Source organism: Pollicipes pollicipes, unplaced genomic scaffold (assembly GCF_011947565.3).
Source record: "Pollicipes pollicipes isolate AB1234 unplaced genomic scaffold, Ppol_2.1 Scaffold_3447;HRSCAF=4054_pilon_pilon_pilon, whole genome shotgun sequence".
Lineage (NCBI taxonomy): Eukaryota > Metazoa > Arthropoda > Thecostraca > Pollicipedomorpha > Pollicipedidae > Pollicipes > Pollicipes pollicipes.
Window position 1 is genome coordinate 18,899,623 of NW_023596297.1, and position 13,316 is coordinate 18,912,938.

Here is a 13,316-nt window from a genome sequence, read left to right on the forward strand (position 1 = left end):
CCTGCGGGCATCACAAGGCGTCATACACGCTGTCTCCAAAAATCTTTAGATTTTTCAATGATAGCTACAAACAGCAATTCGATGTTATCACCCATGGTGTCATCTTATCACCGATGGTGATAAGGTGCCACCATCAGGTGAGGAGATGTCGCCTGATCACCCATGGCACTGCCTTGGGTGATAAGGCGACACGTCCCGTTGCAATAATCTTTATGCACAAATTCGAACAAGCTGCCATTACCAACGCAAGCCTTATTATTACGACATATACATTGACAATTTCATAAGGGTCTGGACTCACTCGCAGCATCACAGTAGCAGGCTCACATTAGCGGACACACCTAACCCCGGGCAGCTTACATTCCTGTACGCGCTCGTGACGGTAGATCCAAGATTAAAATTCCTACAGAACTCTTCGTCAAGTCTGGCCATTCCGGAACAATCATCCATAACACATGAACCCGTCCTAAGTCAAGAAAAGGCCGCCATCCGCTCAGAATTTCGACGTGCTATGAATTTATCTTCAAATGCCACTGCAACTGACGCCTTACGTAAAAATGCAAACCTGTTCGAAGCAGACGGCTGCTCCAAACGACTTACGGGTCGCGTTCATCGAAAAGCCACACAACAACATCGTCTGTATAAAGAGCGCCAAGAAAACAAAGAGTAGTGGGAACATCATCATCAATAAAAACGTCAATGTCAACCCTAAAAAAACACCATTAACAGAAACGAGGTCAAGACTTGCACGGTTTTCATACGTTACCTTATTTGGATGAATGTCTGTGTGTTAAGATGATATCAGTTGCTATGCAAAACCAGAATGCTTTGGAACGCGATCTAGTTTGGTCGGCTTTCTCGCAACTCGCATGTCCATCCGGAGAGCAAATGTGTGATGCATGCATGTCGGGTTTGAAAGGTAAATGTCTGACGTCTGGTGGCGTGCATTGCAAAACGTGTATGACATGCGAGGGTAGAGGTGAAAGTGTGTCGTATGCTGCGGTTTAAAAATACCCACTCGTCTACGGTTTAACGACCATGTCCTAAACGCAAAACAAACACAAAACTCCTGAGCTTCCGAATGACGATCATTTCTTTTTGCACACCAAAGTTATGATATTCGCCAAAAATTCGCCCCTTGACTGATAAAGTTAAAAACAACAAAGACCACCGCCATTGTAGAAGATGTCAATCAGTCCAAACAAGTAAACCGAAACCATTCAATTACAGAGACATATATGATCCTGGAAACTATTACAGTCTTAATATGTACAGAGCCAGTGCATTTTATCGCCTGTAATTAATTGCAGTTTATTCGGTCAAAGTGAGCGAAATGCGTGCCGTTTGATCACCTGTGTGCTGGGGGAAAAACCGCTGGCAACGCTGGCAAGTATCTGGTGCTCGCTTTATGTTTGAGCTTTTCGATTTTGCGAGCAAGGTCGGTGACAGAAAATTCATTGAAAATGCAACTTAGTCACAAACTTCACGCACAATATTGTTGCAAGCAGGCCGCCTTAATTCCCTGTCGTAGACTGTGTTCATTCGAAGCATTCTTACGCCCTTTTGTGCCCTGTTTTTAGCATTTGTATGTGCTCTTTATCAGACTGCATGGCGCAAACAAAACAAAGGATGTTATATTGTGCGCCCCCGTGCTGAGGACTTCCCCGCATTTTTTCACCTCAATTTTAAAATTCTACCCCAGAAAAGTAAATTTGGCGATCTGACGAACCAGGAGACAGCGATACAGAGACAGAGACGGAGGCTGAGGGAGACAGGGACAGAGACAGAGACAGAAACCGAGACCGAGACCGAGACCGAGACCGAGACCGAGACAGAGATCGAGACCGAGACCGCGATCGAAAGAGACCTTCCCTCAGATGACCCAAGTTGGGCGGGAGGCTTATTTGTGAACTTTGACCAACGTTATTTTGCTTGTTGGCGCCGGTAACATCGCTTCCAGCGATGCAGTGTTGACACGCGCATCAACAGCGTTAAGAGGACCTTACTTAGCATTTCGAAAATGACACACTCATGATTACTCGATCTCACTGCCCGTGTACTACATCACTACACAGCCCAGATATGGAATAATTATCATTCCAACTGAATGGGGACTCTGTTACAAAGGGTGCTGATTTCATCGTTGATTGTGCTCTGCGGGGCGCTTTTGGGGGTCGGGTCTTTGCGTATCATGTTTCGCCTGCATAAACCGGATGTGACTCCCTGCTGCAGGCGAAAATGCCTTTCTTATCGTACACGCAGTCACTGGCACCGTTTTCGGGCAGACGTGAATTTATGGCGTGGATCACCACGAAGGCTGAACCCGTCGTGTGTGTAAATTTGACCGCGTTCCGCGCAGCTGTCTGCGCTGTTTATCTGCCCAAAAACCGAATAGATGACAGACAGCTGTGCATACGTAGTGACAGACAGTGATACATGCGCTGTGACAGAAAGTGATACATGCGGTATAACAGCGATACATAAGACAGCGATGCATACGTCATGACAGGCAGTGGTACATGCCTTATGACAGACAGTGATACCTCGCTGTTAATTTCGTTTATCGGTGTTTGTATACTATTATCGTACATTGGGCAGGTAGCTCCCGCTTGTTTCGACGCCCAATGGGGTGACGGCGTTGGTGCTGCTAGGATCGCCCTAAACAAAGCAAAGTCGACTTGTGCATCAGTGATGCGAGAAGTATTTCAGCCAAAACTCCTCGCCCATTTCGAATTCATGGATCGCCACATCCAGTGCCAAGATGCATATACATATGTGTTTGCCTTTATCATACTTAGGCAATGCACACTTTCGCGCATATTCGCAATACCTCGAGGATGTCGTCACCTGCAGGACGCAGGTGTCTCCCGCACACGCAAATCCTCACTTCACCTCTGCCTGAGTTGTCGATATATGCTTTCAACGGCGCGGCATGGTCTGTGTGCTTCTTGTCTCTACGACGTTTACGGAAAGTGTGTCGAAATATGTACGCAAATGCAAATGTCACTTATCGCACGCGCTGAGGTCGTCACCGGGACGGGATCCGAATAAATGTCATGGGTCATCACAGAGGCTGGACTCTCCCGTGGGAAAGCTTCGCCTCCACGTGTGCAGCTCTCTGTACTGTGCGTCTGGCGAAAGAAATGTGCGCAGGTAGACAGACGGACGCTCAAAAACTGGCCCATCAGACAGGCGATTGCCACTTGCTTCGCAGGGCGTAGGGAGACGCCGGTAACGCCGGGAGCGCCGCCAGCGGCGAAGCAATGCCGACTCGGGACTCAGCAAAATGAGATGTAACTCAGTGCAAAGATGTGAGCCTTTTGGCGCGATACAACCTGCATTAGTTTTTGGTAGGTATTCGACTCGGGTCTCAACCACATGAGATGAAACTCAGTGCAAATATGTGAGCTTTTTGGCGTGGTACAACCTGCATTAGTTTTGGTAGGTATAACTGATTAAGAATGGGTGACGAGTGGTCACGGGCGTAGCCCATGAGCAGTGGGTGGAGTGGGTAGAGAAAACGTACCCATGAGAGCCTACTTACCCATTTACTCAACCCATAACCATCCGCTATACATCCCTAACCAGCTGTGCACATCCGTAACCAACTCGTTTGCAATGCCCCAGTGCTCCAGTTCCAAGTTACGGAAAAGCTGCAGGAAAGTTACACCTAGGCTTACTTTTACGTGAAAATAGTACACAACAGTGTGATTGAGCTAATATGAATAACAGAAGCGCAATCCGTCATATTATGTAGTATATGTTGAAGCATCGGCTCTAAATTTCGTAAACAGCACTCCCTCAACCTTACTGATACCCACAATTTTCCCAAAATTTATTCCCGCTCTATATGGGTAGCCGTCAGTTTACTCAGGCCGTGAAGTCCCCTTACGCCAAGCACACACCCCAGCAAAATAGCACGTGCACTGCCAGGTGTGTCAGAAGTTGACTTTGACGCCGGCTGCTGTGACCGTTCAGCACAGTGATTTGTCTCTCGAGGTCCTGGGAGAATGACTCCGACGTCAGCTGCTGTGACTGCTCAACACAGTGATTTGTCTCTCGAGGTCCTGGGAGAATGCGGCTAATTCCATGCGGACGCTAACGTGGTCTCGTTCGGACCACACAACACGCTCAACCACTCCGCGAGTTATGCGCCGCCGGGCGATGTTGACAAACACTCTCTGGTCGTTAGCGCCTGTGGAGTGAGGGGCACCGTTACACAGCGAGCGGCCAGGTACATGACATGTGGCGACGTGGGGTGCTGGGTGCTTGATGAGATGTGTTAGTGCTCCTTGCATAAGAGGCGACTGGTGTCGTGTGCCAAAGAGGTTGAGACCTGTCAAAGACGTGGATACATTCTCTCGACGTGAACTCGAACCTTTATCTGATAGGTTCGGGTTGTACCGTGTATATGTACCGTAATACACCATACACTGTGTGGTGTATTACGGTACAAAGCCATGTTCGTCTACCCTGTGAAGCTTTCCTATTGATATTTTCCGCTCGTAAACCGACGATTGTGACGCATTCAAACACATTCTCACGCGTGCCATTGTTGAGGGATCTCGGGACGTTGATGCGTGACAAATGTTGCTTTGTAGCATTGACTTAGCGAAACATGATGCACACTAAAACGATCATCTTTTTTGAAAAGGGGGCTGCGACGCCAGCACGTTCACATTTCCGTCCGAACCATTCTGCATGCCATAGTGTGCATGTGAAATGACGACAAAAAGGATATTTTACCTACCATGGTGTGCATGTGAAATGACGACAAAAAGTATATTTTACCTACCATGGTGTGCATGTCAAATGACGACAAAACGTATATTTTACCTACCATGGTGTGCATGTCAAATGACGACAAAAAGTATATTTTACCTACCATGATGTGCATGTCAAATGACGACAAAACGTATATTTTACCTACCATGGTGTGCATGTCAAATGGCGACAAAAAGTATATTTTACCTACCATGGTGTGCATGTCAAATGACGACAAAAAGTATATTTTACCTACCATAGTGTGCATGTCAAATGACGACAAAACGTACATTTAACCTACCATGGTGTGCATGTCAAATGACGACAAAAAGTATATTTTACCTACCATAGTGTGCATGTCAAATGACGACAAAACGTATATTTTACCTACCATGGTGTGCATGTCAAATGACGACAAAAAGTATATTTTACCTACCATGGTGTGCATGCCAAATGACGACAAAACGCATATTTTACCTACCATGGTGTGCATGTCAAATGGCGGCAAAACGTATATTTTACCTACCATGGTGTGCATGTCAAATGGCGGCAAAACGTATATTTTACCTACCATGGTGTGCATGTCAAATAACGACAACACGTATATTTTAGACGCACGCGGTGCACGCATTGCAAACAGACGTTCTCCGTACCTTCTTCAGCCGGATTCGCCCGCCCCTTCCCGTGCCACCCTGTGCCTGGCTCGACGACCCCAGTGATGATGTGCGCGCATATATGGGGCAAGTAGCCTGCAGCCGAGCGCTCATGTTTGCCTGAGCGGACGGACGGCACTGTTACTAGGAAGCCGGGCGCCTGGGGGTCGGCTGCCACCCCCGTCTGACCAGCCGCTCGGTATCGTTTCATCCGCTGCGGGGCAGACGGGCCCGACCGACCCCGTCAGGCACGCCATTATGTGCATAGTGGCCTGGTGAAACGGAGCCTCAAGCGCAGGCAACGCCAGCTCTTGCGAGTGGCAGTGACTGACAGCGATCTCGCGTCGCCTGATACTGCGGCCTGTTAAGAGAAAGTGCGCCTTTCGAGCCTGTGTACTGGACGCTGAGACACCAGAAGACCATCACCCGTCCTGCGCGGCCATGTGCCGAGGTCCGCGCCAGTGGGAGGGGGGAGTATCTCTGCCCCATCCGCTGACCTCGAGCCGGTCGGGAAGTACTTCAGTGGGGAGCACGTCGCGCCGCGCTCGGGGCACGTGCCGTACCGTTACAGCCCGTTCGAGGGCACGTCCGGACGCATTATGCACCGCTGCCGTCTGGGGCCGGCGCGCAGTGTGCAGATCTGCACCGTGCGGTGCCGTGCGGTGCGCTGTATCTGACGACATTATGCTGGCTGCTCTGGATTGTAAGGGACCAGAATATTGAACCCACCGACCTGTCAATGTCCCGCGAAGGGCCTGTTGAGGTTTGGGACAGGCAGGATAGGACGCGTAAGGGTAATGAAGCATGGCTACGGTAGCCCAGCACCAGGATCCGCTGGCTCTATTGGGACAGACCGCTGCGCTGGCTCTGTTTGGGGGAGAACGCTGGCCCGGGTATAGGGACAGACCGATGCGCCGGCTCTCTCGAGACAGAACGCTGCGCTGGCCCAGCTGTTGGGACAGAACGCTGCGCTGGCCGGGTGGGACAGATCGCTGCGCCGGCCAGGTGGGACAGATCGCTGCGCCGGCCGGGTGGGACAGATCGCTGCGCCGGCCGGGTGGGACAGATCGCTGCGCCGGCCGGGTGGGACAGATCGCTGCGCCGGCCGGGTGGGACAGATCGCTGCGCCGGCCGGGTGGGACAGATCGCTGCGCTGGCCGGGTGGGACAGATCGCTGCGCTGGCCGGGTGGGACAGATCGCTGCGCTGGCAGGGTGGGACAGATCGCTGCGCCGGCGGGTGGGACAGATCGCTGCGCCGGCCGGGTGGGACAGATCGCTGCGCCGGCCGGGTGGGACAGATCGCTGCGCTGGCCGGGTGGGACAGATCGCTGCGCTGGCAGGGTGGGACAGATCGCTGCGCTGGCAGGGTGGGACAGATCGCTGCGCCGGCCGGGTGGGACAGATCGCTGCGCCGGCCGGGTGGGACAGATCGCTGCGCCGGCCGGGTGGGACAGATCGCTGCGCCGGCCGGGTGGGACAGATCGCTGCGCTGGCCGGGTGGGACAGATCGCTGCGCCGGCCGGGTGGGACAGATCGCTGCGCCGGCCGGGTGGGACAGATCGCTGCGCCGGCCGGGTGGGACAGATCGCTGCGCTGGCCGGGTGGGACAGATCGCTGCGCTGGCCGGGTGGGACAGATCGCTGCGCTGGCCGGGTGGGACAGATCGCTGCGCTGGCCGGGTGGGACAGATCGCTGCGCCGGCCCGGGTCAACACGTGAGACAGACCGCTGCGCTGATTCCGTTGAGACAGACAGTTGCGCCGGCCCGGGTGTTGAGTTAGACCGTCGCGCTGGCCCGGGTGTTGGGTTGGACCGTTGCGCTGGCCCAGGTGTTGGGTTAGGCCGTCGCGCTGGCCCGGGTGTTGGGTTAGGCCGTCGCGCTGGCCCGGGTGTTGGGTTAGGCCGTCGCGCTGGCCCGGGTGTTGGGTTAAACCGTCGCGCTGGCCCGGGTGTTGGGTTAGACCGTCGCGCTGGCCCGGGCGTTGGGTTAGACCGTCGCGCTGGCCCGGGTGTTGGGTTAGACCGTCGCGCTGGCCCGGGCGGGACAGACGAGTCGGTGTTCACGGCCGGTCGAACGTCACTGTCGACGTCCGTCGGTCGGACATCACTGCCGCCATACGTCGGTCAGACGTCGCTGTCGCCGTCCGTCAGTCAGACATCACCATCGCCATCCGTCCGTCAGACGTCGCTGTCGCCGACCGTCAGTCAGACATCACCGTCGCCATCCGTCCGTCAGACGTCGCTGTCGCCGTCCGTCTGTCAGACATCACTGTCGCCGTCCGTCGTTAGGACGTCGCTGTCGCCGTCCGCCTGGCGACAGGCAGCGCGCGTTAGCGGGCCGCACGCAGAATCAGCAATCACCCGGATCGGACCGGCGTCGCCGCGGTTTCTCTGTCACTGCCGGTGCCTCTGAGAAATGGGGTGTTTCTGCCGCGGGAGGCAGGACAGACTGACGGCACGTGATTGGGTGACCAACGGCCCAGCGACAGACGGCCAGGCGGTAGCAGCGTCCTGACCGCTGGTCAAGGCACCGCTCGTCACCGCAGGCTTGACTAGATACGCATCACGACACGACCTGCACTGCGGACAATAGCGACCCCGTGGAACTCGTTCCTTGCCATGCACCGACGTGAACTTCATATCAATTGGATAAAAGAGCGGGGCCCGATCTCCTCACAACAAGCCCAACCCCCAATTCTGCCCAGTTGTACCTACGCCGGATCAAGTCAAACATTGTGCATTCAAACTCTACAACTCAGGCAGGGAGGAAGGGCCATCCGGCGATTTGACAGCTAAGTCACGTGGTCCCGTAACGTCACCGGTTGCCCGTAATGTTGGTTTGAGAGCTGTACCGCCACCACCAGGTGCGTAGGAGTCGTTTAATTGAGCAGGATTCATGACGTCAGTGGAATAAGTAGCCCCATAACCGCTGAAGTTATGTCAGGAGTCTGCCCTAGATTTTCCTGCAGATGCTGCTGATATCAAATTTCATCGAAATCTCAGACTTGACGGTACGTGATCTGGCACCCGTTGTAGTCGATAAGAGCACCCCTCGTTTGGACGTCCGTGAAAGGAAAGTTTCGAGCTCAGTGAAATGTCCGTGATGGTCAATTGCGGCACGAGCACGCCGAATCTGTATCCTGTTTTCATTTTTTGTCACCTTGGAGGTCAAATTCAAGATCGGATGAAGGTAAACTCATATCACCCAAAAATTGCTGGCCGATTTGGGATTTTTAGGTTGCAGAATATTTATCAGTACATAGATTAGCATCCGTGGGAAAGTCCTGACCGCATAAGGTCTAGCTTCAAGATCAAATTCAAGATAAAGTGAGTGGAGCTCCATATAACTCAAAAGTTACCGGTCATTTCGCATGTAAGCATACCACTGCTTTGGCACCCAAAATAGCGCCGTTGAAAGATCCTTATTTCTCAAAGTCCAGCTTCAAGGTCGAACGCAAGGCCAAGTGACGTAAAGCTCCAGGTCACCCAAAAGTCACCAGCCGATTTTGGATTTTCAAGCATCAGAATCTTTTCAACGCAAAAATTAGTGTCCCTCAAAAATCCATAACCTCACAAGCTCCAGATTTCAGGTCAAATTGAAAGTCAAATGACCGGTAACTCCATTCACCCCAAACACACCGGGCATTTGGGATTTTCAGGCATCAGAATCTTCCTCAGCGCACGAACCGGCGGCCATCGGAAATCCCAAATCGCTCAAGACTCAGTGAGTTTCTCGTCATCTGCTGGGGCGGCACCAACAATTTTTGATCGGGGGGGGGGGGGGCGAGATTGTAACACAATAAAGAAGACACTAAAACAATCTGCAAGAAATCGTGCGTTTAATTAGTGGCGTTCTCGTTATTGATCATTGCTTTGCAAAGTCCTCGTGCGCCTTGCGCTGCAGCACTTTGAGGCATGGGTGCGCGGAGACCGGAGATGGGGGCCGGGGCTGACACCCGCAACCTTCTGGAAATTTTACATGGTCGCTGTGGGCTGTGACTGAAAATAAATAATCCAAATGGCGTCATCTCCCTCCCTCCCAACGTGGAACAGCGTCCGTTGCCCCATGCCGGCGAAAAAAAATATTGCCGTTTTTTTGTAGATTCTTCTCAGTATAGTGCATGTTGTCAGTTTGACCCGTTGGCCATATAACGTATCAGTGTATAAAACACGTTTGCATGGGCAGTGGCAAGAGTTTCGCAAGGTGATATTCGATGTTTTTTCCCTCAACTACCTTAAGGCTTTGGACGCTCGTTTCCAGAAGTGTTTTGTTTCTTTATGGAAGAATGATATAATAATTCATCAGGCTATTTGTTATGATGCTGATAAAGACATCCCAACCACACGCTGCTCAAGAATCACAGGCTTACTTAGTACACTTTTTCCAGGTCTCCAACGCGTTTAACGTGTTCGTTTATGACGCGTTCGGAACCATTATTTTACGGCGGTCATTCCCAAGCGCCCGGTGCCGCCGCCTAGCGTTATCCGCAGCAGTCAACGCCGTCCGGTTTTACGGAAACTGCAACCCAGCCATAGCTGCTCTTCTCCTAAAATTGCGAACGCGCCAGCTCAACACTTTTATGTTATTTGTTTCACAAGCCGATTGTGTAAAAGAACGGGAGTTCTCAGGCAAACGTGTGGTGACCTTTTCTTCATTTTTGATCTCAGTCCGATCCACTCCGTTGAACACAAATGAGACCCATTACCCTTTTCGGGGTAGCGCGGCGACACCAGTCGTTGATGGGAGGAACGAAGTCACAAAATCATTATGACACTTGAATGAAAAGAAATAGACGGGGAATCATGTGTTCAATATCTGGCGCTCCTGTAAAAGATGATTGCTATACAAACTCCTCGTGCAATTTTTTTCCTCGTGTAAACGCAGGTCTGTGCGACCTAGAATAAGCATGTTGCGAGCTTGAAAAGAATGGAAAAATTATGAGATTGGGTCTCTTCCGCAAAGATAGGTAAGTGACATGTTACTACAACGCAACGAACTTGAAGCAGGGCGCATTTTAATCATGTTTTTACCTGTAGAACGGGTTGAAAACACTTGCCTGTCTAGTGGAAGACATTTTTAAGCTCTTAAAGATTATCCAGTGATCCGTGATGATGAAATGACGCTATAGCCACGAAAACTTCAGACTGTTTCCTCAGGTTCGTTAACAAAATCTTTCTCACGGGGGCTAGATGTCAACGAAAAAGTGGCGAAAGATATATAGCGTATTACGAAGGTGTCTGGCTGGCAATGAAGCAGAGAATACAGCCAGTCACACAGGGGCAATGCTCGGGAATTTGTTCCCGGCAATCTGGTCAGTCACTGTCGGAAAGCTCCATGAAAGCCATTCCGCTACGGCGTATATGCCGGCTGGCCACCGTGCAGAGGGCGCTCTCACGTCCAGCCGCAGCAGCCTGGAGCGGCTTGCCATCGTGCGTCTGCCACGTCACAACACTGAGCGCGCTTACGACCGCCACATGCAACGTGATTTTAACCACTGAGAACTGATCTGATCCGGCACAACGTGCGTTGATATGCCTGTTTTAGCTCTTTGACTATTATTTGTATCATTTTTGTATACCTTTTGTGTATGCCTTTTCATATTGCACCTGTATGACATGAAACAGTAACAGGCACCATGTGGATGGCTTTCAATATATTGATGCTGATACTGATACGCTACAGCTGATACTGATACTGCTACGTTAGGTTCATAGGATGCGTAAGTATTAAGCAAAACCGGCAAATGCCAAGAAACACAAAACGGGACACTTCTGCAATATTTGTCAAGTCTGTCCACCTAAAAAAGTTATGAGGGATCTATCAAATTCTAATTTGGACTTTGACTCGAGACTAATTTCTGCCAGCGCAGTGGTTTGCTTGAACTTCAAAATTTCCCCATGGTATAAAACGGATGGCACTTACCAGAAAAGTTACTTAAATTTTCGATTTACTCAGTTCTACCGTTTTTTTTACATTTTTTGCTCGGCTCTGGAAACATTTAGAAAAATAATTTCTGCTGCCCGGCCGTCGTCGTCACTATAAGGGCTTTATGACGCTCTCAGCGGCTGGGGCTCTATAGTGTCGCCTGCCTCTGACCCTGGCAGGAAGGGTGGACAGCGTGGACGTCCCCCGGCCGAGCCTGGCTGAAACATTTCAAATTGAAACCTGGTCACACCAAAGCTATTAATCAGTCAAATTCATCAAAATTGTCGCAAACTGCAATTCATGGAGCCCGGTAACGGGTACAGAAAATATTATATCATGGCGCTAACATTAAATGTATTTATACACAAAATGATGTAAGCTGCGCAATGGGCAAAAAGCGCACACAAATGCAGGGCTCACCTGCTCACGTTCTAAACCGACTGGAAACAGATGGCCTGAAAGTGGTGATAGCACGTGATGGCCATTGACGGGGAGCGTGCAAGAATAGTAGTTGTAGCTGGGGAACTAAGAATGTGGTATTCTAGTACGTGTATTACGATTCCATCTTAGTTTTTGCTTTTCACCTCAGAAATGGTCTTATATCCACAGGCTGCAGGCACGTAATGATACAATCACCTCCTAATCTGGCTTCGAAATCCAGGCACGGAAGCCAATGAATGTACTCGGCCACGTTAGAGGAATATCGGTCTTTTGAAGTTCAACTAACATCGCAACAGCTTTGAACGATGCGATCCTAATGATTTGATTTCACCTAGTAATGTGACCCGATGAAGTCGTCAGCAATGTTCACTTTACCACGATTCAGAGGATATTTTCCTTCACCGATATAACTAAGAGGCTTTATCAAATATTTTTACTGAGCCCTACAGAGAAATTGATGGCTCAGTTAACGAAGATTACGAATAAAGATGGGGCCAAAATTTGTACAAACATGGCCAGCCCAAGTTCTTCTGCAAACTTTGAATCTGCAGTCAGAAAGGATTAGTAACAAAAATAACGTAACATAGTTTTCAACACAAGCGTTTACAATGCTTGGAGACAAAACGCCCGGCGTTGGGTTGGCACCCAGCGGCACGTTGCGGTCTCCGTAGGTCCCGCAGGATTGGCAGCGCGGCTAACACTGGGTGGTGGCCAACGGACGGGCGAAACTGATGACTCATCTGAAGGAGGCATCTTCAAACGCTTCATGAAATCAACTCAGACTTATCGAGAAACGGTGCGAAACGAGCTTTGACAGACTTTCGGGAGCATCATTACCGACGGTGGTTCTCGCTCGCCCGTCCTTCGCCGCCTGGTATTACCTGCAGCGGTCGAAGTGGTTCGGTTTTACAGAAACTGCAGCCTTGGCCATCGCTGTTCTTGCTCCCATGAGGACGAGTACGTAGGATCAACACATTTTTATGTAATTTGATTTATTAGTCAATGATGCAAAACGATGGACGCTCTGATGGAAGCATGGGTTATGCCTTTTTATTTGTTTTCGCCACATTTAGATCGGCTTTATTAATCATCTACTTTATTCTTTTCCGTCAAATTCTATTACATCCACCATGTTACACTTGGATACACTATGGGCCGCATTTTCGTTCGCGGTCAAAGGCTGAAAGGTCACTCCGTACCAGCGCGGCCTGGTGTCTACTGACTGCCATTCTGACAGGGTCTCCTGGTCCATCCGGAGGTCCTTAGAGGGATTATTATGCATTGGTAAGACACTATAGTTAGGAGCTCCTGAAGACAGCTGACAGGGTAAGGCAGCTCCTGACGGCAGCTGACAGGGAAAGGCAGCTCCTGACGACACAGGAGCCCTCATTATCTCAGTGACCCAGGCCAATACAAAGCGCGGGCCGCGGTCTTTTCTTGGTTGGGAAATGCGCCCTCAGGGCGCAGACCAACACGGAGCCAACCATTAAGTGTAGTTGATCTCTGGGCAAAAAAGAGGTGCGCGTAGTCCC